General features: G+C 42.6%; 1 protein-coding gene across 2 annotated transcripts in view; it reads left to right on the top strand.

Annotated features, from left to right (window-relative positions):
• The window catches only part of POU6F2 (POU class 6 homeobox 2), a 494,308-nt gene that overhangs the window by 162,637 nt on the left and 304,240 nt on the right, over positions 1-27,431 (top strand). The gene's annotated exons all lie outside the window — the stretch shown is intronic.

Here is a 27,431-nt window from a genome sequence, read left to right as displayed (position 1 = left end):
TCCGATTATCATCAGTAATGAATGCGCACAGGGTGAAACTGGCGGTATTTTATTCTCATTCAACATGTGGATTGCTAGGAAACAAGAAAGAAAACCAAAGGTTTCCAGTTACTTGGATCTCTGATTGCAGCCCAACCTTATCTCCTATTAGCATCACACATTATTCCTGCTCTCTGATTTAAGTTTTCTGCAGAGTGAGGAAAGTACATTTCCCTCCGAAAAGGAATTCAACTGAAATTCTGTGGGAGTTTATTGGACTCTAAGAACAAATCTCTTGCCGGCATCCTTATTTAGTAAAAGACTCTCTGAATACGGTTAGGATGAAATCCAAGATCAGGATAAGAGTGGATATTGCTTCTGGAATATCATGGTGAAAATAAACATATCTGAAAAGACATGGAGCCTCTCAGGAGTTCAGACTGAATAAAAGGCTGCCGAAGGATTCAAAGGGGATCCTTTTTATCTTGGTAATTGGCCATTTCTTAGCGAGAGGAAATTTGACCTGAATTGACTTAAATATAAAATATCCTTTCGGAAAGCCTTCAAAATTACATCTGATTCCCCAATCCCCATCCTCACTTTGACTGTGGACTCATATATGTAATTTGACTATGAAGTAAGGGACAGTTCTTGGCATTTAACCTTCAAGTGGGTTTCACAATTGTAGTATCATAATACCATCTTCAACCCAGTAACATGGCCATGATATAGATAGATAGATAGATAGATAGATAGATAGATAGATAGATGATGGATAGATAGTCAAACTTCTAGCTCCTTACTCACTATTTTTCACACAATTTGAAGGCTTTATTTTTCCATCAGGTAACAGCTCAAACTTGAGCATAATTACAATTATTCAAAAATTTTTTCATAGCATAGACTCAAGTAAAATATCATTAAAAGAACTAAAGAAAGGCCTGTATGTGTATCTTATTAACGGAAAAATATTTCTTATGAGACAAAACAAAACCGACGGAGGTAATTAAAGTAACTTCCCACTATCTGAAAGGTAGAGAAACGCCACCTACCTGTAGATTAGGAGACTCGAATTTTTTCTTAAGAATTTTACTCTTTAGGGCACCTGGGGGGCTCAGTTGTTAAGCATCTCCCTTCGGCTCAGGTCATGATCCCGGGGTCCTGGAATCGAGCCCCACATCGGGCTCCTGGGATCAAGCCCCACATCGGGCTCCATGCTCCGCGGGAAGCCTGCTTCTCCCTCTCCCACTCCCCCTGCTTGTGTTCCCTCTCTGTCAAATAAATAAATAAATACAATCTTTAAAAAAAAAAAAAGAATTTTACTCTTTAAAAATAGGATTCCCGATATAGACACACGGAGGCCGTCCTATTTGACTTTGTTGACAGTGTATACAACTGCATCATAGCTTTCAAAAGTTCACTGGAGAGAAGTTATATAGGTACAACCAGCTTGCCGAGCTCAGCGACTGTGGCTCGGAATTTCCTGATTTAGAGCGTTCCCTTATGTCCCTACACAAAAGTAAAATGAAACTACACACAACAAATTAGGGAATCTTTCAGGTTTTTAGAAAGAAGTTTTGTAATTATATGCGGATAAGGCACTGGATCCTAATGAACTTTATTACTCAGAAGAATAACCAAAAAAAAAAAAAAAAGTCCCACATTTTTTTTCCTAAGAGGAAGAAAGTAATTTGCTTAAAAACAATCTTTTCTGGACCATGTCCTAAAACAGTTCTGAGTTTTTGGATGCTAAGCAGGGCTTGGGTGGGACCGTCAGTCACCCAAAATGAGCGAGTGGTGCCTTCAGAGAGACAGTCTGATTCAAAAGGGCTCACGTGGGCTTTGGGGTTTGGTTTCCTGGCATCTGGGAGGAACCTGGACCTTCTGCGCTCCCACCTGCTACCCCGCGCACTGGGAGGCTTGTCACGGTGGCGCCCGGATGCAGGTGAACCCAGCACCGAACCACTTTCACAGTCCAGAAAGCATGACATTCCCTGTTACCAGTGGGAAGAAAGGCTAATTGAGAAGTGTGTATAAAGGCTGTAATGAGTAGCATTTACATGTATTGATTAGAAATAGGGCCACCGTTTCTCATTTATCACCACCAGCAGCTGTGAAATTTTCCCCACGTCGATTGGCACGGCTCATATTCCCGCTCCTCTAGTTCTTTATTGCTTTTTCCCCCCTTCCCCTCCGGAACCGGAGTGCTGATCCACCGGCTGGAATGGCCTGGTAATTACTCCTGCTCCTCCACCAGCTGCTGCAATCGCCAAACCGCTGGAGTGAAAAATTCCATCCCGCATTTCCGATTTTTTACATTACCATTGCATAATCATATTTGACGAATAATTAACCTGGGTTAATACTTCAGGGAGCCATTTGCAAGTAAATTGATAAGCTGAGTGCTGTAACGGCGCGCGAGGGCTGAGGACCTTGGCGGTGGCACGCGGCTGCCGGGGGTCCGGAGGCACTCAGGGCCGCTCAGCATCCCCCCCACCCCCGCCTGCCCATGACCATGGCGGCCCACTTTGAAAAAGAGCCCTGGACGGTGGCTCAGTTGGGTCAGAAGACCAAAGACTCGAAACCTCAGGTCCCCTTGAATGACTGGGATCTCCTCTTTCTCATTTCATTTCATTTATTTTTTATTATTATCTTCAATTAGCCAACACATAGTACATCATTAGTTTTTGATGTAGTGTTCAACTATTTATTAGTTGCATATGACACCCAGTGCTCATCAGATGCCCATCGTTTTAATCACTGCCTTTGTTGGTTTTCCCTCCTGCATGAGCCAAGAGTGACCTCTTTCTTCTCCTGGCCACAGGAACACCACACCACAGAAGGATGAGGGGAAGCTTCTGGTGCCCACAGTTTGGAAACTCGGTTCCTGCCCCCAGGTACTGGGTGCCTCTGGGAGACCAGAAGCTCTTCCAGGAAGGCGAGCCCTGCATCACCCAGAGCCTCACTTGCCTGGGATGTCACCACCTCCTGGAGGCTGGCAGTAATCTCCTTGTACCCCGCCTCCATGGGTATCAGAGCCCCCTCCCTGAATTCCTCCTCGTTCCTCTTTGGATCTCCTCTTTCTTCAAGGACAATCCTCACTGCCCACATCCTGTGTGTGGAATGGGTAGTTTAAGTGCCATACTGAGCCCATTTTGAGAAGTGGGTTGGTGTTGAGGAAATTACTAACTTTATTGTGCCTTATCTTCTGATCTCTTACCTAAACAATGGCAAGCCTCCTTTGACACTCCCCTCTGCCCCCCAAAGCCATACACTCACCTTCCTATGAGTGGCAACCATTTTGGAAGTAAAGGAGAGATGGACTGATATGTCCAGGAGCGTGTGTGAATGTGTAGTGGGAGTCGGGAACAACAACCATATTTCCAAATCAAAAATCACTTGGCTGGCCATATTGGAAAACTGTTGATGAGGGTGAAGTAAGAGAAGAGCATCAGAATCTACCCATCTGAATTCAAAGTTGCTCACGACCCTATTTTTTGTGACCAACTGGGATATTGAATTTTTTTTCAATTGCTTAATTCTGATACCTCTTGATTTCTTTTCTTTTGCACTTGTTCATCTTGGGCCATGCTCTCTTTCAAGGCTAATCAAGGGGGCAAGTGATGATCCTGTGATTTCAGAAATAATATTTGTATCACGTGGTCGGGTTTTCGTATGTGAGCTGACTATTCTTTAGGTGGCCTCGGGATGTACAAGCCCGACAGAAAGTCAGCCCTGAGCATTTGTCACTGTGTGAGTCATTGCAAGGAAAAGCAGTTCCTTTCAGACTCAACTGTAGCACTAAGTAAAATCAATGGCCAGACAATCAAACACAATTGGTCACATATTGATAGAATTAAACACTGCTGTTAACGTGACTTGTCATCGATCTGACAAAAACGGAGTTCAGGGTAAAAGTAGCCTGAACACTGTAGACCCTGTGTTTATGGGGAAGGGGAGAGAGGAATGAGAATTGTTTTGCTCTGTCTACTTACATTTTTGTTTTCTCTAGTCACTGTCCATCACTGTGGAACGCACTTTCAGGATCTTGACTCTTTTTCCGTTGGTGGCATAGAAGGAACTAGAGGTAGCTCACTCTAAGAGTTTAGAGATGGTATTACACTCAAGGAACATCTTCTTGCTGGTGGGCGAGATTACCTCTTTTTAATTGTCCTGTGGACAATGAAACAAGTCAACCCAATTCATAAAACATCACATTCTACTATATTCCCTATATCTACCTATGAGCAGGGATCCTGCTTGTCCGATATAATTTCTGGAAGTATTTGCGTCATTTGCGTGCAGTCAAAGAATATTGTAAACTCCTGTGGCCGGGAGAGACAGGCCATATCATTCCTCATGGTGCTTCTGAACATTGTACTCAGCTGTTTCTAGGGTTCCCTCTGCCTTAAGCGTCCTTAAGCATGTGGCTAGTAAGAGAATGTCCCCATCAGAGAGACAGCTGTTGTGTGGAGCCTGAGTGTGTGTTTTGAGTCAAGAGTACCCACATCAATTGATTGCTGTGATTTCTCAAGTGCTACAGAAGAGGGAGCAGGACTGTGTCAGTGTCTCGTCTCTGCAGTGAATAAGGTCAAGAGAAGCAACATGGTGGAAACGGGGGGAGTTTCTTTCCTTACTTTGCTTCAAAATGACTGTAGGTTCATTGGTGAATATACTCAGGGATTTGAATATGAAATAGTTGTCTCTATTTGGTAGTCTGTGTAGTTTCTTCAAAGCCCTCTCAGAATTTATATTTATCTTAGGCATTTGATTGTTTACCAAGTTCATGTGTGTCTCCCCCAGGAGAATGGACACTCCATGAGTACAGTAACATTGTCTGTCTTGTTCTCCATAGCATCACCCTAACGCAATAGCCTGTGGTTTGGTAGATTGTCCTGTGCACTGCACTACCTCAGGGGGTGCCATTCATATAGATTATAACATGCCATCTGCATAAGTTCTACATGGCAGTCCTGTGGAGCTAGAACAGAGTAGATACAGATGTCTTTGAAATGAATGCATTTGTTTTTTCTAAGGTTACTGTGGACAGATAAAATGCCCGTCTTTTATTGCTGAACAATGAGTAACTCTAAGGCAGTGGCATGCATGAGAATCATCTAGAAGGCCTTTAAAAACACAGATTGCTGAGCCTCCCTTCCAGGGTCTCTAAGAGAGTAGATCTGGAGCGGGACTCAAGACTTTACATTTTAACCGTTTCCCCAGTGATGCTAATGCTGTTGGCCCAGAACCACAGTTCGAGAACCACTGCTGTAAGGCCCACAGGTAATGATGATGATAACGATGATGAGAGCTGATGACAATGACAATTCTTCTTTCTCCTTCTTCATTCTCTCACGTTGGAACTCTAGTGTTCATATCCCAAAGTACTGATCTAATCGAAACTTGAACCCTGCTACAAACTTTTGATAACTTCATAATCTTCCATAATAAAAAAATGAATAAAAATAAATGAAAGAGGCAACAATCTTAAGCAGTTAGGAAGAGAACAATAAAAGAAAATGTGTAGATTGACATAAAAAGGAAGACAAGAGAAATCAGTAAATTAGAAAACAAACAACAAACAGGGGTGCCTGGGTGGCTCAGTCGGTTAAGCCTCTGACTCTTGGTTTTGGCTCAGGTCATGATCTCAGGGTCCTGGGGGAGAGCCAGGCATCGGGCTCCACAGCCAGCGGGGAGTCTGCTTGAGTATTCTCCCCCCTCCCCGCACCGTGCACTCTCTCTCTCTCAAATAAATAAATCTTTAAAGGAAAAGAAAAAGAAAACAACAAATAGAAAGGAAAAAGAAATCTAGGCCATGGATCTTGAAGAAATGGTAAGGCACAAACCTCTGATAAATACATGAACAAATATATACCAAGAAATTTGAAAAAGATGAAATAAAAAATGTTATGAGAAAGCAATTATGAACATGGGCTCAAGAACTTTAAAAAAATACCAATTATTGTTGAGTCTATTAACTCAACAAATAATTATCATTACTGTGCACCAGGCACTGTCCTAAGCAGAGGAATGTGAACAAAACAGAAAACAAAAAACAACAACAAAAAACCCAACCTTCGTGGAGTTTACTTTTTATGAATTTGAGTGTCAAACTCTAATAAGCCACACAGAGAGGGCAATAGAGCAATCATATATAAAGATGGGAAAATGTAAGTAAAAGACCAGGAAGTTACCTACATTCAACAGTACATTAAAAGAACACTCATCCAGACGCAGTCCAGGGTTATGATAGTTTAATATTAGGAAATGCATTAATATAATGCTTCCAATCAATAAGTCCACTAATTTTAAGAATGTTGATCTCCGTAGATGCAGAAAAGGTATTCAATAAAATTAAATATTTATTATATCTTGAAACAGTAAGAAGAGGAGGAGAGTTCCTTAACCTGATAAGGGATATCTGAAACCAAGAACCAATGTCATACTTCATGGTGAGACAGTGGAGGCATTTCCATTTAAAGCAGAAACCAGAGATGAATTCTTACTGTCACTGTTGTTATTTAGCGTTGTCTGGAAAGTTCAGGCAAATAAAATAAGCGAGGAAAATAAGAGGAATATAGAAAGCGGAGATAAAATTATGGTTATATGATGACAGTATGATTAGACAAATCTAGGAAATCCAGGGCAACAACTAAATAATGTTTTGAATTAATAAGTAAGTTCATCAAAAGTGAATGGCTTCAGGATAAATATGCAAGAACCAGTGACATTTCTATATAAGAGCAGTAAGCACATTAGAAGATATAAGGGCAACTCCAGCCATGAATTATCAAGGAATGTGTGACACCTACATGAAGCAAACCACACGATTTTACTGAGCAATAGGAAAGGAGATTTGAATAAGTGGAAGTGCATATTGTGTTCTTAGATGGAAATACTGTGAAATCAAATGATCTTACTTTCCCCCTGATAGTTCTCGCATAATTCCCATCGAAATCTGTATGGGATTATCTGGTTGGCTGGACAAAGCCTAAATGTAAAAGAATAAAAAGTATAAAAATGCCAAGAAAATGCCCAGAAAAACTAATGTCCCTGGGGTGTAAACAAGTTTAGTACACATTGAAACCAACTTTTTTTTTTTTATTGAAGTATAGTTGACACACACTGTTAACATTAATTTCAGGTGTACAACATAGGGATTCCACAAGTCTAGGTAATGCTCTGCTCACCCCAAGTGTAGCTGCCATCTGTCACTATCCAAAGCTATTACAGTACCACTGACTATATTCCCTGCACTGTACCTTTTATCCCCATGATGTAGTCATTCCATAACTGGAAGCCTGTGTTTCCCACCCCCCTTCACCCATTTTGCCCATCCCCAACCCTTTCCCTCTGGCAACCATCAGTTTATTCTCTGTGTTTATGGGTCTGATTCTGCTATTTGTTTGTTTACTCATGTTTTGTTTTTTAGATTCCACATATAAGTGAAATCATATGGTATTTGTCTTTCTCTGTCTGACTTATTTCACTTAGTATAATACCCTCTAAGTCCACCCACAGCAAAATCTGACTCCTTTTTATAGCTAAGTAATATTACTTTGTGTGTGTGTGTGTGTGTGTGTGTGTGTGTGTGTGTGTGTTTGTGTGCCACATCTTCTTTATCCATTTGTCTATTGATGGACACTTGGGTTACTTCTGTATCTTGGCTATTGTAAATAATGCTATAATAAAGATAGGGAGCATATATCTTTTCAAACTAGTGTTTTTGTTTTCTTTGGGTAAATACCCAATAGTGGAATTGCTGGATTATATGGTATTTCTATTTTTGATTTTTTGAGGAACCTCCATACTGTTTTCCACAGTGGTTGCACCAATTGATAGTCCTACCAACAGTTTCCAAGTGTTCCTTTTTTTCCATATCCTTGCTAACACTTGCAAAACAAAATTTTTCAAATTTTTTGAGAGAGAGAGAGTGTGAAGCGGGCTGGGTGGGGGGCAGAGGGAGAGAGAGAGAAGATCTTAAGCAGGCTCCACACTTAGCATGGAGCCTGACACAGGGTTTGATCTCAGGACCCTGAAATCACAACCTGAGCCAAAATCAAGAGTTGGACACTTTATCCACTGAGCCAACCAGATGCCTCATAGAACACACTTTTTTTTAAAGATTTTATTTATTTGAGAGAGAGAGAGAAAAAAAAGAGAGCGAGAGAGAGAGCATGAGCAGGGGGAGGGGCAGAGGGAGAGGGAGAAGCAGGCTCCCCAATAAGCAGGGAGCCTGATGTGGGGCTCCATCCCCCAGGACCCCGGGGTCATGACCTGAACCGAAGGCAGACACTTAACCAACTGAGCCCCCCCAGGTGCCCCAGAAAAAACTTTTTAAGAAAGCAATTTTCATATGCTTCTAAATATAAGGATAAAGAGTCTTTGACCCAGTGATTCTTCCTCAAAGAATCCTAGAAAGGAGTAGTTAGAGGTACAGATCAGTTGAGACTAGAGGTGTTCCTTGAAACACTGTCAATAGTCACTTTGAAACTCAAAACAACATAAATGACCTGCCAAATGTCAATAAATTATGGCCCTTCCATAAAACGGAATTCTTTGAAACTATTAAAAAATGTGATTTGACCGAACCAAATATGTTAAGTGAAAAACCAGGATTCAAAACCAAAATCACTGTACAATCCCACCTTCAATCAATGTGCACACATGAAAATATCATAGAGAGAAATGTATCTAATTGTTAATAGTGATTACTTCTGAGATGATGGGCTTATAGATTTTTTATAGGTATAAAAACTTTTAATTTTTCAGCTTTTCTAATTAATTACCACAAAAATAGACATTAATAAACATAACATAAACATTAAAAACTCATGTCCTTTCATGCCCAGCTCAGCTATCACCTCTTCCATGAATTTTTCAGATTTCCCAATCAGAATTAATCTCCCCTCTTCCGAGCTCCCGTAAACTGGCCGTGTCTCTTTGGAACTCTCTATATAACACTCCTGGCTGAGGTGCAGTTAAATGTATGCATGTTAGCTTAATTTAATTAAACCATTTGATTCTAGGCTTCTCGGGATTGCATGCCCTAACTAAGGACTTCCCGTGATGTACATTATGAGAGTCCAGAGAGATGTCCGCAAGTACAGGGTCCTGTAAAGACATGTTTCAGCATGGAGATTGAATGGCATGAGTGCAAGGCAAAGTATGTCTTAGCAAGTGGGTGCTTTCTTGTTTTTATTACAGAGGGTGGGGCTCTGTAAAATTTTGCTATTAATGTAGGTGGTGGTGTTTCTCGAGACACCTGTTGAATGTAAGGTAACAATATAAAGTAGTCCTTAGGAATGAGACATTTAGACACTAGACCCGGGAAAATTAGCAGTTTCCTTATGTATAAAATGGGGAGAGCACTATTACCCACTCGTGGATAGTGGTGAGAATTAAAAAAGATGATTCAAGTTTGCAGGGAAAATGTCTGGCCAACAATGAGACTATAAGAAATATGCCACCAGAAGAACTCTATTAGTTACAACAGTCTGACTGGAACATCCACTCTTATCTTTGACATCATGAAGTCATAGCTAGAGAGACTCCCTCCACCACCTCCTCTTGCTTCGACACAGTAAACCATCGTTTATCACCCGTCTGGAGAGGGAGTGGTCGTGTTTTTGCAGGGTCAGCTGCATGAGCTTGAGACTCGTGCATCACACAGGGCCGGGGCGGAGAAGGGTTCACGCTTTGTTTCTTGCTCTACTGTCACCATCGTGACGTTTTTACAAATTTCGAACCAGGGGCTCTGCATTTTCATTTTGCACTGGGCGATGCCAGTGACGTAGCCCACCCAGTAAGCTCTCCAGCCGGCAGGTTATGCTCACCAGTGGACTGGTAGTTCCTAGATTCCCAACGCATTAGGGGCGTATGACTTGTCTACCTTCCCTCATATGTAATAACAGCCTTTGCCCTAAAGGGGCAGTGCCTGGGAGGTGGCTGGTATGCTGATGTTTTGTTGCTTATCTTATGAGTCTGGGTTTAGATCTCCTCTCTTCTGCTTGTGCTGTCTGCTACCTGATTTCTTCCTAAGAGTGGCGGCGATTCTTTTGCCATGGACACTAACTGTTGTTTGTTTTGCTTATTTTTTATACATTACGAAAAGCCACGTTGCTCCTGCCGTTGGTCGCATTTGTACTTTCTAATCCTGATGCTCTGGACAACGTTCCACTGTCATTGCACTTAGATCTTCCTTCTCCTGCAAGGACTGTTTCAGAAGCTAGGCTGGGAAGGGCTTTCGAGGGAGTGCCCTCGTGTGCAAACACAAGAGGGTTTCTTTGCATTGGGGCAGCTTGCGGAGTTGTTTTTCATTGCTCCTGAACACAGGGAGAGTGGACAGGAGGGATGTGACTGGCCCATATTCCTGGCTTGCTCTGTGACTTGTTAGTTCTTGATTTACAGATTGATCCGGCTGTCCCTTCTGGAAAGAAATCTGAGTCCGCCTGGTGCTTAATGGCTGTCCTTACATCTAGGAAAGCCTCAAGAGCAACTAGTAGCTAGACGACTTGAACTCGGGTTGGAAATCAGATGCCGGTGCTCTTTTTGTGGGACACTGAACATTCTTAGTAGATTCGGACCAGAAAAAGCACTGCAGACAGAGTCAAGAGCCTAATGTTGTCATTGACCAGTTGCTGGGAGATTGTCTCCGAACCTCAATTTTCTTACGTGGAAAGGGTGGTATTATTTTCTTCCCTTTCCCGATGTCGTAGGGCTATTGTGAGGATCAAATGGGATGGGGACAAGCCCTCCATAACCTGCAGAGCACTGCGAATGTGTAAGATCTGCACCCCATAACTCCTATTTTACGAATCGAGGCAGAGAGTCAAAGTTTATTTCTATTTTCCATTCGGCATCCCTCCACCTCCTGATTTCGAGTGGACAGGAGTCTCTCAGCAGAGGGAACAGACTATGCTAAGGGCTAGAGGTGAAATGGAACCATTTGTTTGGGCAACTACAAATCCTTTTGGAAGGCTAGGGTAGAGAAGGAGTGGAAGCGGAGAGTCTGTATTCGTTTCCTGAGGCTGCTCTAACAAACTACCACCAGCCAGGTGGCTGAAAACAATAGGTTATACTCTCATGGTCCTAGAGGGCGGAAGTCCAAAACCACAGTGTTGGTTGGCTGGGCTCCCTTTGCGGGCTCCAGGGGAGAATCTGTTCCTGCCTCTTCCCAGCTTCTGGGGGTTGCTGGCATTCCTTGGTTTGGGGCCGCATCCCTCCAGTCTCTGCCTCTGTGAACATCTTTCCTCCTCCTCTGTGTGGTCGAATCGCCTTCTGCCTCTCCCTTTTTAAGGACACTTGTGATTGCATTTAGGACTCCCCTAGATAATCTGGGATAGTCTCCCCATCTCAAGATCCTTGACTCTGTCACATCTGCAAAGACCCCTTTTTACTATATAAGGTAACATCCACAGGTTCCAGAGATTGGGAAGCGGATACCTTTGAGGGGCCACCATGGTGCTTACCATCGGGGGTGGAGATGAAAGGGTCTTGATCTGAGCCTTGCCGTGGAGTTTGGAATTTATCCTGAGTGCAATGGGGAGGCACTGGAGGCTTGTAAGGGTCTGAGGAGTTGGGCTGAAGGATCCAGAATAGAGGTAGGAAGCCTTGTTAGAGAACTGCCTTGTTAAGAGTGCATGCCTGGGCATTGGCCGGTGGAGGGGGGGGTGCCCCCTCCTCGGACTACTCTGGAGAGTATGTTTCTGTTGGCCAATCTTAAAGTCACACGTTATTCTGAGGGCCTCCTTGGCCTCTGGGTCTTCTGACTTCATCCACACCAGAGCCTTTGAACCTGAGGTCAAACATCCAAGGGACTGTGTTCTTCCATGGGGCACACCTGTTCTCATGTTCTCTTTCTTTCACTTGGAGAGAGATGAGAGCCCATGCAAGCTGGACCAACCAATGCTGCAACATCTCACCCTGTCTCTGGAATATTTTTAATTTAATGAGCAACAACGTCTTAATAAAGCAACTTGGTTGGGATTTCAGTTATCAGGAAACAACTAGGAGAGGGTTGGGGAAAATGGACTTTCCTTCCCAGATCCCAATTTACACCCAGACATCTGGGGCTCCCTTATGGTTGCGATGTAGGGTGAGGAAAGGCAGGGAGGCCCAAGCCTAAAGTTCTCTGATTTATTTAGTCTTCAAGACTACCAGTAGCCTCATTTAATAAAGTCTTATCATATTCTTTATATGTATTAAACATAATTCCGGAGATCTTTGGTATTATGTGGTTTTATCTTTAGGGTTTATCCCACCGTCCCAAAGCATATATCCTAATATCGCAAGTAAAAATGAAATACTGTGCTCTTAAATTTCTGGTCTCAGCCACACAATATATTATCAGTAATAATCATAGTGAATATTTGTATCATTGAAAAATATGTTTACACATGGAACTTTGCAAATGCCATGAAAAAATTATTACACATATCGTCATACCGAACAACAAAATATGAAAGTGTCCTGTAATGTAGAGCTCAGCTCTTTACCCAGTTCTGTGAAGGCATAGGGTACGAAGGCTGCCCATGTGGCCGGCAGCTTAAACTCTGCCTTTGCAGACAGCTAGTGGTCTGCTTGTGCCCTCAGAACATGATGCCAATGAGCCAGGAGAAGAGAGCGTTCATATTATTGTCTTGCTACTGTCGTTGTACCTTCCATCGGGCAGAGAGGTGCGTAATGAGCGGCTGAAAATTGTTCACACGCTTGTAGATGTCCTTTTGCATTTGGCTGCAAGTCTGTTTCAGAGGAAGAGAGGGAGTCACTCTGGTAACTAATGAAAAAAAGAAAAGACAAGGACTGCTTTTTAGACCCAGATAAAAATATGACTTAATAAAGTTCCCATGATGAAATTAGATTTTCACAAAAGTTCCTCTACCCTTGATTTTGTTTCTTTATTGATGTTCGGCTGTTGTTGAATCGTAAAACTCTTGGCTATCAGAAATACATGGAGTCACCTAGTCCTAGCCCTGGAAGAACCTTGCATTTTTAGCTAAAGTCCTCTACTTGGTCGTCCTGTTCTCCTTGTACCAGAGAAAGAAAAAATATAGCCACCCCACCTCCTTCCCTTTAAATCAGCTCCCGAGCTAACAGATGTGAGCAGTTGTGCGTGCAATTTTCCATATGTCATATGCTTTCCTACCCATTTAAAAACATATATAAATATATTTAGATTTACAAAAGCACATAGACATCTATTTATTTAACATATATTTACTTAATTAAACAGATTTTCATTGCATTGTTATGTGTATCCAGCACTGTTCTAGATGCTGGGGATATAACATTGAACAAAACAAATAAAACCCCCATCCTCACTTACATTCTAGTGGAATTGTTGTTGGTTTTGTTTTTTTTTTAAGAAAGTCTCAAGATCTGGAATAACTTTGATTTAGGGGAATACATGAGATGAAGGTGTGATCTGTCCACTTTGGGGGGCTCACCTACCTTGGGTGGTCTTTGAGTTGGTCTTCCCTGTGACAGTTTTGAGTCAGGAGGAAGCTGCCAGAAGGAACATATGGCCAAAGGGAAGGAACAGCTCAGTGCCTTGAACACTGTCCTCCCTGCGAGGAGTGGGAAGATGAGGATATGAACTCCCCAGCAGAGGATTTGGTCTAACTGAGGCAATGAAAGGTTCATGCACAGCTTCCGGAGGACTGCTGACGGGGCATGCAGAGACGATGGGCTGCAGTCAGATTCGGTTCATCAGTGAAGGATTCTGCAAGGCTCTGTTTGTTACAAACTTTGAAGAAGATGAAGAATTTTAAAAGTAGCAAAAAGGAAGAAGGTTGTGTGCAAAAGAAATAGCAGTATTTACCCAAGTGTGTTTGCTTTATAAGCAAGGTGCCTTGACCAGCAGAGGTGAGCATTTGGGGAGTAAGAGCAAATCAAGGGGTGGGGCATCTGCTGGACAGAGGGTTTTGTGTTGGCCCTTGAATCCCCCAGCTCTAACTTGGGTTTTGGCACATCATAGGCACTCAGATCATTGTTAAAAGAAAGAAAAGTGGGCTGGGAGTGGGGGTGAAGGGAGGAGCCTTACCGAGGGTCTGGACTATTGGATTCAAGAGTTTGAACTTCAATTAACCCATTCTAGGTGGCAGGATTATTGAACTATGACATCTATGGTGGCCTTCTTTTTTTTTAAGATTTTATTTATTTATTTGACACAGAGAGAGATAGCGAGAGCAGGAACACGAGCAGGGGGAAAGGAAGAGGGAGAAGCAGGCTTCCCGCCGCGCAGGGAGCCCGATGCAGGGCTCGATCCCAGGACCCTGGGATCATGACCTGAGCCGAAGGCAGGTGCTTAACGACTGAGCCACCCAGGCGCCCCTATCGTGGCCTGCTGAGCTCCTGAGAAATCTTCAAAAGTTTTCAAAAGTTGAATTGAGGACTTTGGACAAGCAGGCAAAAGGAGTGGACATATTTAGGAAGTCTAAAATACCAGGGTTACCACCACAAGCCAAACAGCTCGGTAACATCAAAACAGTCCTTCCTTCCTATTCTTCCTCCCTTCCTTCTTCAATATTTATTAAGTAGTTACCACCAGGTTCCAAGCATGGGGAAAATGAAATGAAACACATCTTGGCCTCTGCCTTTGAAGAATTTGGCTTCTTAAGAAAACTGCTATACTCTCCTTGCCTCTGAATGACATCGTAGGGTAAATACACGAGAAAGCTCATTTTTAATAAGGAGTATCTACATCTGACCATCGTATATCAGAAATAAGTGTTGATCTGAAAGAAAAAGCTTCTTCTACTGCATAATTGATTATTTCTGAAAAAACTGTGGTCAAATGCATAATCTCAGAGTGAGTCATGTTTCCCTTGACATGCATTAGAACTTTGTCAGAGCTCTATTAATTAATCAGTTAAGGGACACTTGGGTGCCTCAGTTGGTTGAGCATCCAGTTCTTGATTTGGGCTCAGGTCACGATCTCAGGATCCTAGGACTGAGCCCCCTGTTGGGCTCTGCGTTCACCGAGGGGTCTGCTTGGGATTCTCTGTCTCCCTCTCCCCCTCTCCCTGCTCACACGTTCTCTTTCTCTAATAAATAAATGTTTAGAAAAATTAATCAATTGATTGCCCATGGCCTTTGAGTCCATTTCTTCCAGCTTTATTCTATCATCTTGTTCACCCTCTCTCTATCCCTAATTGACACTCCAAGTAAATAACTAGATTATTTGGGAAATTTCTGTTTAAAGAAATATCTGTAAGGTGAAGTGGCATTTGGAGTGTGAGTAGTTACCCCATAATTTATCTGTGGTCAGGCAGCCGCTTTGTGAGTTTCTCTAGTGGTTTCGATGGTCTCTCTTTATATCTCATGGAAATTACCAACTCTATTTCTCAAAATGCCTATGTTTTACATGGAAGATCTCAGGCAAAACTCATTTAGAGCAATTGTTAGAACAAAGCTCCTTAGAATTACCTAAGGCTATAATTCTTCTTCTAAGGTGTTAGACACATTGCAGGTGCACAATTCTGAAGATTCGGAGGGTTCTTCTTGCTTCTCCTGGAGGCATCCTTGGCCTATCATTGCCTTCTTTCTCCAGTGGAGGCTGGGGGTCTAAGCCATTATTCGCTCGAAAACATGGATGGCTTTATCTAAAGAAGGCTTTGCTTCTCTTACATTGCAACATGCTCAGTCCCTTACAGTGGACTTTCTTTTTATTTTTTTTAAAGATTTTATTTATTTATTTGACAGAGACAGACACAGCGAGAGAGGGAACACAAGCAGAGGCAGAGGGAGAGGGAGAAGCAGACTCCCCACTGAGCAGGGAGCCTGATGCGGAGCTCGATCCCAGGACACTGGGATCATGACCTGAGCTGAAGGCAGACTGAGCCACCCAGGCGCCCCTCCTTACAGTGGACTTTCCAGGCCAGTTTCCCAGCTGCACCTTCTTCAGACTTCTGTCTCCACTTAAATCTGATAATTCAGGGGAAAAGAAAAAGTAAGCCAATTTTTATGACTCTCTATGCCCTTAAACATTCACTAAATATCAAAATAAACAAATTATTCCCTCCATAAATTGACAATCAACGTGCTCATTAAGAAATCTGCAGCAAGACCAGGTAGTATATAAAAATAGACTCTGAAAACTGTTGTATCACCATTTTAGAACATACTTGAATTGGTGGGAGTATGCATTGGTGGGCAGAGAAGGAGCCACATTACACCTTTTTGACCAGCCTATGTCATTTATTGGAAGCATCCAAATACAACCCGCCCAAGCAGAGAGAAATAACTTTGGTGCATTTGTTGGTCTTATTTACAAATGTGTAGAGTGGACATACCTGAATCCTGACTTTCCTGTTTCTATCTGGCAATGGTCTTCTCCGCCCCTTCTTCGGGAGCTGCTGTGTATATTTTTAAGAAGGTAGGATTGCGGATGATTCTTACTTTGTTTTTTATGTCTTCTTCAAGAAAGAGAAAGAATAACATAATCCACCCCACATTTGTTTTTATTTATTTCCTTTTCTCTGCCCGGATACGAAAAGGTTGTGAGAAAGCTTACCTTAACAGAAGTTAAGGGGAAATGAAATTTAAAATACAGTCAGCTCTTGAACAATGCAAGAGTTAGAGGTACTGACCCCTCAGCCTAAAATCCACGTATAACTTTTGACCCCCCAAAACTTGATAGCCTACTGTGGACCAATAACATGAGCAGTTGATTAACACATATTTTGTATGTTATATGTATTATATACTGTATTCTTACAATAAAATGGCTAGAGAAAAGAAAATTGTATTTAAAAAATCATAAGAGGGGCGCCTGGGTGGCTCGGATGGTTAAGCATCTGCCTTCGGCTCAGGTCATGATCTCAGGGTCCTGGGATTGAGCCCCCAGTCGGGCTCCCTGCTCAGTGGGGAGCCTGCTTCTCCCTCTCCTTCTACTGCTTCCCCTGCTTGTGCTCTCTCACTCTCTCTGTAAAATAAATAAATAAATAAAATCTTTTTTAAAAAAAGAAAATCATAAGAGAAAATATATCTACAGTACTGTACTGTACTTCTTGAAAAAAATTCACTTATCAGTGGACCCGTGTAGTTCAAATCTATATTGTTCAAGGGTCAACTTCATTTGAAGAAGGAAACAGGCAAAGATAAAATTCATTCATATTTTTAACAAATATTTATTAAGTGCCTGCTATGTGCCAGAATTGAGCTAGGCGGCAGGGATGCGGTAATGAAGCACACAGTTCTGCCTGCATGGGACTTAGCGTCTAAAGAGGAAGACAGGTATCTATCAAATGACCACACACACATACACACATACACACACACACACATTCATGCACTAGGATAAATGTTATGGGAGAAGGAGCACAAGCAATTGTGATCTAAGTAACTCAAGGGAAGGAGGATGGACAGTATTAGCTTTCCCTAAAGCCTAAATATTAAGATGAGCTGCTTCTGCTGAATGTGGCGGCCACAGGCTGGTGGAACAGTGGATGCCGAGGCTCCCAGGCCTCAGGACTTGATGCCTTTCAGGAGCTGGAAAGTACTGGAGGATGGGAAGGTGAATGAGCACAGAGGCTGGTTGGGGCGGGGGGGTGCATCTCAGGCAGGAGCTTTGGAAGAGCAATTATGCACCATCGAGGGGTATCATCTGGAGAGTGATGTCTTAGATTTGTTTTTTGTTTTTCTTGTTTTTAGATTTTATTTATTTATTTGACAGAGAGAGAGAGAGAGAGATCACAAACAGGGGGAGTGGCAGAGGGAGAGGGAGAAGCAGGCTCCCAGCTGAGCAGGGAACCCAATGCAGGGGCTCGATCCCTGGACCCTGGCATGATGACCTGAGCAGAAGGCAGATGCTTAACCAACTGAGCCACTCAGGCATCCTAGATTTGTTTTTACAATGACAGCAGAAGAGAGGCAAAATGAGGTTGGGCTACAGTGAGTAAGGTTTCATATGTTTGATAACACGGTCACAACTTGGAGAGAGAAAAGAAGAAATGAGCCCAGCATTGGGCAGGGAGATTACAGCAGAGCCTGGGGAAGGAAGCTTCCCCCAGCGCTCCTGAGAGGCCATGGATGGCTGGGAATTCAAGTCATGAATTTCCTCAATGGAGGTGGCAGTGGTGGGTCGGTGAAATTATTTTATTCCTAATTCTCAATCAAAGCCCAGGAAACCAAGAGTTAGAGAAGTACAGTGACTTGCCCAAGGTCACACAGCATGTTAGTGGTGGAGCAGACCATCCCCAGGCAAGAGATTTTCACCAGGCTGCTTTTTATGCTTAAAATGATCAATTCACATCATTTAAAATAGTCTTATAAAGAATTTAATAGCATGAATATTTTTCAAATATATGACATTGTATGAAAAAATAAGTTACATAGCACTAGATACAAATAAGAGGTTATGGGGCGCCTGGGTGGCTCGGTCATTAAGCGTCTGCCTTCGGCTCAGGTCATGATCCCAGGGTCCTGGGATCAAGCCCCGCATCAGGCTCCCTGCTCGGCGGGAAGCCTGCTTCTCCGTCTCCCGCTCGCTCCCCCTACTTGTGTTCCCTCTCCCGTTGTCTCTCTCTCTCTCTCTCTCTCTGTCAAATAAGTAAATAAAATCTTAAAAAAAAAAAACAAATAAGAGGTTATGTAACTATATTTCCATATACTTCTATGTGTGTTTGCATAATACACACAGAAAAACACGTGAGGAGTATATATTAGAACATTCTTTTATCTGACTAGTGGGATTATGGATAGATTTTATTAACTTCTTTACAGTCATTGATATTTCCCAAATTTTCTACGAAAAAGTATATTATTTTTTACATTGTTAAAAATGATTTTAGGTTTTAGGTATTTTCCTGTCAGAAAAATTTTTCAGGAAATCTAAATATAGCCTAACCAAGTAAATCCTATGGCAAGGGCAGCACACATGTATATGCATTTTATTGTAGGAAATGCTGTTGAAACCTGAGCATAGAGGACACAAACATCCTGGAAAAATACAATTTTAACCTATAATTGAGCTGAAGTTGCTTATACACGAATAAAGAAAGGACAAAGAAACAAGTTTTCATTGGTAAAGATGGATTTCATGAGCCGTGCCTTGACGGGAGTGGGAAAGAACCCCAGACCAGGGTAGATGTGTCTCCACACCATTCAGTTCTCTCTCCTCCCCTCCCCCATGCCGTCCCCCATCGGAAAAATGCTCCGGTGCTTGTGCATTTCTCTTTTCCTTCGTATCCTACACATAGTAACTGAGAGAGAAGGGAAGGGCTGGGTTACTGGGAGAACCTAGGATGCCCTGGAAATTATAGGGGGAAATCATTTGAAACTAGAGAACAAACAGGTAACCTTGGGCTACAGCTTGTCTATAATCACCTAATTTCTACCCCATACTTCATTTCAGAAGACATCCTTATTACACAAGACCCACGTACCTAGAAGAGATGAAAATCTGCACCCACTTTCACGTTATGCAGTAAATCACTCATACACACACACCCCCCAAGTCCTCAAAAAGCCGTTTTTAAATATTTCAGATGTTTTCCAAAGGAGGCAACGCTCCTTCCCACCCCGAGGCACTGCTCCCAACCATATCCTTTTTAATCACTTTCACCACACCATGAACTTGGCAGGAGCTCTCCTGGGGACATAAAAAAGCCTTTCACAACTGGGATGGGTCCCTCTGCCCATTGACAGAAAGGTTGGCCCAGAACAGAGGAGTTTCCATCTTGACTAGGGTATGATCGGCCTCTTTGCCAAGGGGCCCTCCCCTCTAGACAGGTGGCTCAAAGGTCGGGTTGGATCTCCTTGAGAGCTGGCGGGATGAGGCCCGGGGCCAGGCCTGGGCATGTAGATTCAGAAGCTAGTTTACCTCCTGACTATGTTCTGATCTCTGGCTGCCCCTTACGTCCCACTCACTGGGTTTGGGGTTCTACATTTCTACTCTCAATTTTGTTACCTCTGGCACAATCATTTCCTTGTCTTATTTTCAATTCCTTTTGTTAACACTGGTCTTGAACACCCGCCCCAGTAAAGTGTTAAGTTTGATAATGATGATGATGATGATCACTTCTTTTTTTTTTTAATTTATTTATTTGAGAGAGAGCAAGCTAGAGAGGGAGAGAGAGCATGAGTGGGAAAGAACCCCAGACCAGGGTCGATGGCACTTCTTGAGTGCTTTCTATGGACACATCATTAACTCTGTTAGGGAATACAGTTGTTATCCTATTCGTGTACAGAAGAGAAACAGATAAAGAGGTTAAGTAACTTGCTTACTTTAACATAGCTAAGCACAATGCAGACCTAGTGTTCCAGCCAAGCATCTGACCCCAAGGATCCTGCTTCATCAAAATGGGTCTTGGTAGCCCTGAATGGGGTGGGCAGGGTGTGCGTGCGCAAGGATGGGAGTTAATGTGGAGACTGAGAAGTTAACAGCTAAGAATTTTGTCAGTGAGAGTAGAAAGAGTAGGAGGAATTATGTGGGAAGGATGGAGGGCTTGCTTTTTGATAGTAGAGCTCGAGCCTGTTTATTTGCAGAGGGGAGAGCCCTAGTAGAGAAGAAGGTGAGGATCCGGGCAGGGGTATTGATGAAGGGAGCCTTGAGCAAGCAGGGGAGAAGGAATTTAGGAGGAATCCGACTCTTGCTGAGGCTTCTTGAGTTGGCGTTCTGTAGCTTGTGATGCATTTGCTTTGTTCCATCCAAGAATGTTTCCCTCGGTCCCTCAGGTAGAGAAGCCCGTCACATCTCTGGACAAGATGTGGGCTTGCCATCTCTTAATGATTATGGAGCATCCATTAATGAGCCCATATAAAAGTGCAGTCTATATCCAGCTATATACTTACTTGCAGGAAATTTTCTGGTAAAATCTCATTAGAATGCCTTTTGAAAAAATGTATGAGGTAATTTATTGAATTGAGGGAAGATTCCTCATTCGGGAAAACAAAAGCTTTTTCTGGTAATACAACTTATTCCTGGGGCATTATGTGGGATTGGTTCTTCCCAGCCCTTATTCCCATGGAAATCTCTCGTCCTATGGGAAGTGGGGAGCTCTGCCCTCTGAGGTCCCATGATCTCAAATACAATGCTGTAGTGGCATGGCTGTCTTTGCTGTTAAACATGAGTTTTTTGCCCCTTCTGGAAGGTTCTTTTCCTGCTGGAGGTCAGCAAGCTGCAAGGTCTAGCAATGATTGATCCCAGCCCCGTGTGGCATTTTACAAAGCTGAGTAACAACAGTCTGAGCCCCTGCACAGTAAAAGTGGTTTTATGTTTCCGATGCTTGTCCTAAAGTAGCTTTAGAGGTCAGCATTAATCAATAAATCATTCTGATCATATGTATCCTCTCCGGGGTCCCATTAGCCAGTGGTGATGACTTAGTTGTCTCACCACCAGCTTCCTTAGACCAGAAGTCCTTGGGACCGTGAGTTCAAATCCCTGTTGAGCTGGGGTAGCTCTTGGCTCTTCTGAGGTAGATAAATTGAGCTTCGCAGAATTTGCTGTACAGAGATTTCTACAAAGCTCATCTGCTAGCCAGTGGCAGAATGATATCTATGGCCCCCTTTTTTTTAAAAGGGAGACAATCCTTGTATCTTCTCTTTTCATCCAACTGTCAAATAAGGCAGATCTATGGCTTCTGAGATGGCTGGCGTCATTTGAGTCTTTAAAAAAGAATGTCATGCGAATGACGGCCTTTTGTCAATAATCCCACACCCTTCACAGTGTGCAGAGGCTTGAGGGCTTAGGAGAAAGGTGGTTGCAAATCCAGTGATCCCCAAAGATGATCGCATTCAGGACTTAATAAAGAACGGGACTGTTGTAAGCCCCCTTGAAAGACAGGAACAGGCTTTCTACCACATTCTGCCATGTGTAGTCCCAGGGCAGGCCTCTAAATGAAGGTGTCGAGGTCCTACCACCCAGATGCTCCCTATCCCTAACAGAGATTCCTGCTAACTATTTTTTTTTCTCCATGTGGCTTGTGACAGGTGAGATTATCAGGCTGAAAGTAACATTGGTGCCTTATTGTCCTTCTGTTGCCTGGAAGGCACACGATAGAGAGAGACCTGCAGGCCCAGGGACCTTGCTCACACTGCGTATTTATACACACACACATTCGTGGAATGTTGGAAAATGCAGCTGACTGAGTTTTAGTTGGGTACGGTTACGACTAAAATTGGAGTCCAAAAGTATCAGAAATACTCCCCTAATTGAGACGCTCCGCGTCCTTTAAAAAAAAGTCCTAAACAGTACGTGATTAATCCTCTTCTGAGAATCCCTGGGAAGTCAACCAAGGGTCAATATTATCTTCTGGGCTTGTGCATAGAGAAGGAGCCCCCGGATGGTCGTTAGGAACTGACCATTGTAATCGTTTATGTCACTGGGCTGGAAATGGCATGAGAACTATTTGATCCCCGAAGCCCTTGCCTGTCATCCTGGCCACTGGAGAGGGATGTGAGCAAAGTGTGGGGCTGCAGTTCTGTTCGGGAGCCCAAGCCTCTCTCCCCTTGTCCTTGTACCAAGGAGTCTCTCGATCCTGTTGTCAGAGCCCCCCGGGGAGGTGGCGGGTTAGCGGGCAGTGAGAGATCCAAGCTTGGGAGCTCTAGTTTCTCCGTGGCTGGGCTGCCTGAGGTTCCCAAGGTCACTCGGTGAGATGCTGCCCATGTGGCAATCAGTTCCTAGGTCCCCTGACTCCGCATCCTCCTCGCTATCCATTAGACCATGCAGCCTCTCCCCGCCAAGGAGACACACTCAGGACACTTTAATTTCAGAGTTAGATTCAATGTCTATTTTTTAGCTATTTGCTTCAACAGTCTGGGAAAGTAAGGCTTGAATTTCCTACAATCCAAATCATTTTCTAGTTTACTTATAAGTGATTCTGAAACAGTTGGCCCTGGAAAGCTGACAACTTGATAAAATGTATCTTTCAAATCAACCCAGTGCTGCCTTTATATATAGTTAAATCATCCAAATCCAGGGTGCCGAGTTAAGAAACGGAGATCTTCTGTTCTCAGGCTGCCTGTCACTTTGGGTAAGGAAACACACAGAGTTATGCCCGCTTATGCTTACTCAAGTGTGGTCTCGTGGGAAAGAAATAAGCACTGGCTTTTGGCAGGTTTATCTGCTTTTAGCCAATAAGAAATGGTTTCTGCAGTGATGTGCATTGGACAAAGGTGGTTTGGGGAGACTTAGTGTCAAAAGCAGCAGCTGATATAATGTTGATGGAGAAAAAGTTTTCATATATTTATTTATTTATTATTATTAAGGTTACAGGTGGAAGAACGATCCCGAGCTTTCAACACCAATGATGGCAGTTTCTATCGCTTTAAAAAAATAAATTGATCTGTACTTGAACTGATATGACATCTATTCATGACACCAAGCGGAGACTGATGTGAGATACCTAGCACTATCCCAGCACCCACCAAGGTGCCCAGACACGGCGGCTTCTCTCATTTTGCTACAACACGGTTGCATCCCATCATTTGGGACAAAGGGGGCCAAGAGCGTGAAAAAATGAAGAGTCATTTCAAAACATTCCGGATTTCAGCAGAAGGGTTGTGATGCATTTCTATTTCAAGGTAAATCAGGGAAATGAAATCAGTCTTCATACCACCCCCGTACTTGAGAATTAATTTAAACATTAATTTAAAAAGGGTACAGGTAAAGTGTAGTGATTCAGCTGATGGTCTTTAGATTTCAATAGCCCGAGTAAAAGTGTGGTGCTACTTGCTCAGTTTTCTTCCTTCATTTTTGTGTGGAGCTTGTTTTTCTAATGAGTAAGAATGTTAACAGTCAGTAGCCAAGTGCCTGAGCATCCTGGCAAGGGGCTGCAGTACCACGATTGGCCGCTGGGGCAAAGAGGCTGCATTTGACAAATGCATTCAGCCAGGTTGCCAGGAGGGCAAGGGACCAGATGGGTACCCTTGCTCCGGATGGTAAGGAGAATTGAAAGCTAATTTAATATTCTCTGCCACATATAATGTCAGAGCCTGGGTTTCTGAGAAAGGTAGACCTGGGTTTGCCTCCTGCTTCTACAGTCCATTACAACCTTGGTATATAACTCTTGGCCCCAGAATAATAATGCCCACGTGAGCTTCTTGTACAGTTAAACGAGCTAAGATAGATACAGTTCTTTGCTTAGTTACTGCCATAATAAGTGTCCACCAAACAGCGCCTGTTACTGTTATGTGCTTTATTTTTTTTATGTGTCTGATCATTATGTCTCAGTTCATGAACACGTAAGATCCTTAAGGGCAAGGCTTAGGTCATGGTCTCTTCTAAAGAACTTTGATACATTTGAGAACAGTTAATACACTTTTTAATTATTTGGATTCAAAATTGCCCCTATGGGTAGAGCCACTTCCAAGTGTTGACAGACCCTGAGTGCAATGCGAATTCCTATCCTTCTTTCGTGCAGAGGTTCTTTGGGTGAGGTTGAGGTCCCCTGGCTAAGTTAAAATGGAGATGGCATTTGAGGAGAATAATACTCCACAGCAAGGAATGTGCTGCTAAGCGTCCTGTTTCAAGGCACGGTGATCATACCCATCTGTTTGCTGCTAATCTAGCGAGAACCAGAACACCGGAGAGGCCAGCCGTGTTTCTATAGTGATCCCAGGGCACAGAAATAGGAAAATATTTCAACACGCCTCATCTAACTGATGCTGTGTGCTGATTCACGTTTCCAGGTTGTAGGAAAATTGGATTTGTGTAAAGGAGGTGGACCTGTTGGATAATGACTCCAGTACACGGGTCCAAAAAAACAAAACAAAACAACCCATACCTGAAGGATCCTCTTCATAAAGTCAGGTTTAGCAGTGACTCTCCCACATGACCGATGCAAGGCAGAGAGTAATAAAGCAACCTCATCCCCAAAGCAGATGAAGCAAGATCAGACTGAAGATAAAGCATTTGGGGGTTTGAAGGGAAACTGAGCAACTTTAGAAAGGAATGATAATTCTAAACCAATATTTCTCTTGCATTTATTGATTTTTTTTTTTTTTGAGGAGTTCAGTACTAGAGGTTTCCTCTTTTTTTTTTCCCCTTTTCTTTTGTGAGCTAGAGTAACTTTTGTGGTAGAAAGGAGCGGAAGGGGAGGTTTGGAAAGAACATCAAATATCTTTTTCACTATAGCTGGAATGTCTTGCTTTCCAAAGGTCTAAGAAAGTGACAAAAAGTGGTTTTCATGTTGGGGAAGAGAAGGAAGAGAATAGGAGGGTGATTTTTTTTTTAAGGCATTCCTGAAAGTATAATATTCACTCAGAAGAACTCAACTTGCAAATAGTAAGCTCTAATATGGCAAATACCTTTGAAAAACTTTGCTAGCAGATTTAAATCAAGAGTATTCTGTAATATTTATCTTAAACTGGTTTCATGCTTACTGTTACATTTTAAATTTGAGCCCACTCCATGTCGTGTCAGAGAATAAATAAAGGACAAACACCCAATTGTATAATTCACATTATAATTCAATGCTCTTAATCTTTGTCCCCTAAGCTTTCTGAAAGGAAGACAGGCTTGAGAAAACACAGTTCATTTTAAAGATTAACCTATTATTTAATTTTTACTCTGAAAATTTAATTTATACATTTAAGATAAAATGTGTAAATAACAATATGGCAAACACCAGGCTACCAACCACTCAGATTAAACAATATAACACTGCCTACAGTTGAAGCCCCTGAGCACCCCTCCTTGAACAAATTCCCTTCTCTCCTAAAATGTAACACCTAAGGGCGCCTGGATGGCTTCGTCATTTAAGTGTCCGACTCCTGGTTTTGGCTCAGGTCGTGATCTCGGGGTTGTGAGATCGAGCCCCGGGTCGTGCTCTGCGCTCTGCATGGAGTCTGCTTTGGACTCTCTCTCCTCCTTCCTCTGCTTCTGTCCCCGCCAACTCATGCTCTCTCTCGCTTTCAAATAAATAAATAAAATCTTTTTTAAAAAAGAAAAATAAATAAAATATGACACCTATCTTGTATCTGGTAAGTCATATTATTTTTCATATCAAGTAACTATTCAACATTTTTTCAAAAATGCATATCAAGTATCCATTTGGGCTGATAGGGACACAATGACCTAAGGAAATATCTGTATCTTGTCTAAATCACCAAGTCAAATCCCGATTGTGAGTTTCTTGCCTAGCGCGGCATGTAGCACAAATAATGGAATGTTTTATAGACTGTGGCGGAGATTCCTGGATTATGGTATGATAGCTAGACACGCATTTTGCAAAAGGCCAGCTTAACCACAGAGTCCCATCTTTTAGTTAGCTGAGTGATCATGAAAGAATTGGCGAGTGTTCGTTGACTTTTGAGGCTTTTTTATTATTCACTAGTTAATTTGCAGTCTCCTGTGATTCTGCCCTCCTAGCCCTGTCACTAGTCTTCATCACAGCCGCAGATGCCCAGGACTGTGCTTGTGATGAATTGGGGTAATATATTAAAAGGGTTTGCAAAACTGTACAGCACGAGACAAATGTCGTTGTAATCGCTCTGTTACTGAGAAAGAAGCCAGAGGTTCCGGAGGTGCCAGTTAAAAGAAAAAAGAACAAAATCTCAGAGTGGGCTTTGCAAACTAGTTATTACACATGAAGGACTTTGTCTTAGATTTTTAGAGCTTTATAGCTGGAGGGAATCTTCAAGACAGTCCAGTTCATCCCGTTCATTTAAAGATGAGAATCTCAATAGAGAAGTTATATAACCTGCTCCAAACATTCAGGATCCTTCAAGAAGATTCAGGATGGAAACCGCCCCTCCCCACACCTCCTCCAAGGCTTTTCTCTCTTCTCTGCTTTCCTCTGGGAAGGGATATCTAGCTGGGGAGGGATATATAGAATTTAACCATGGGCCACATAGGTACAAACACCTTGACTTGATTTCAAAATAATGCTTCTGTGTCCTCTGGCCAGGCTGCCCTAAACAGAATGGCTTTCTTCCTCATCAGACCTTTTAAATACATCACATTTTCCAGGTAGGGTTTTCCTTTGTTTCTACTTCAGAGAATGTGGTCTCTTTCATCCTAGTCACCACCAGGTATGTCCTTAGAACTTCTTTGTATTTATTGTAATCTGTGAATATTGTTTTACAGCTTGTAAATTAGATATAGAATTGGATACCGAGGCAGAGCACAGAGTGTTAAAAATGTTCAATTCCAGTGGGGGAACCAGCAAGCGGTTAAGGCCTGCTGCATATAATGTTAATATTACATTAAGTACTATGTTATTGCACGAGATGCTTATTGTTAATGTCTGTAGGGAGGACCCGTTCCAAAGATTTCAATTTCAATAAACAGATTATGCAGTTCCACCATATACAATTAAGGAGGTGGTAATGAAATGGTTATAAAGTCCCTGGTGGGCCTGTCATCTTTTTTTTAATTTTGTAAATAACATCAGAAGCACTGGAGGGAAGTGCTTATGCATTTATTTATTATTGATTTTTTAAAAATACATTTAACATTACTAGTTATTGCAAATCCAGTCTCCGTGAGTTGAAGATAAGCTGTTTCT

Source organism: Zalophus californianus, chromosome 12, assembly GCF_009762305.2.
Source record: "Zalophus californianus isolate mZalCal1 chromosome 12, mZalCal1.pri.v2, whole genome shotgun sequence".
Classification (NCBI taxonomy): Eukaryota; Metazoa; Chordata; class Mammalia; order Carnivora; family Otariidae; genus Zalophus; species Zalophus californianus.
The sequence above is the reverse complement of the archived record's forward strand: the minus strand, read 5'-3'. Positions and strand labels throughout refer to the sequence as shown.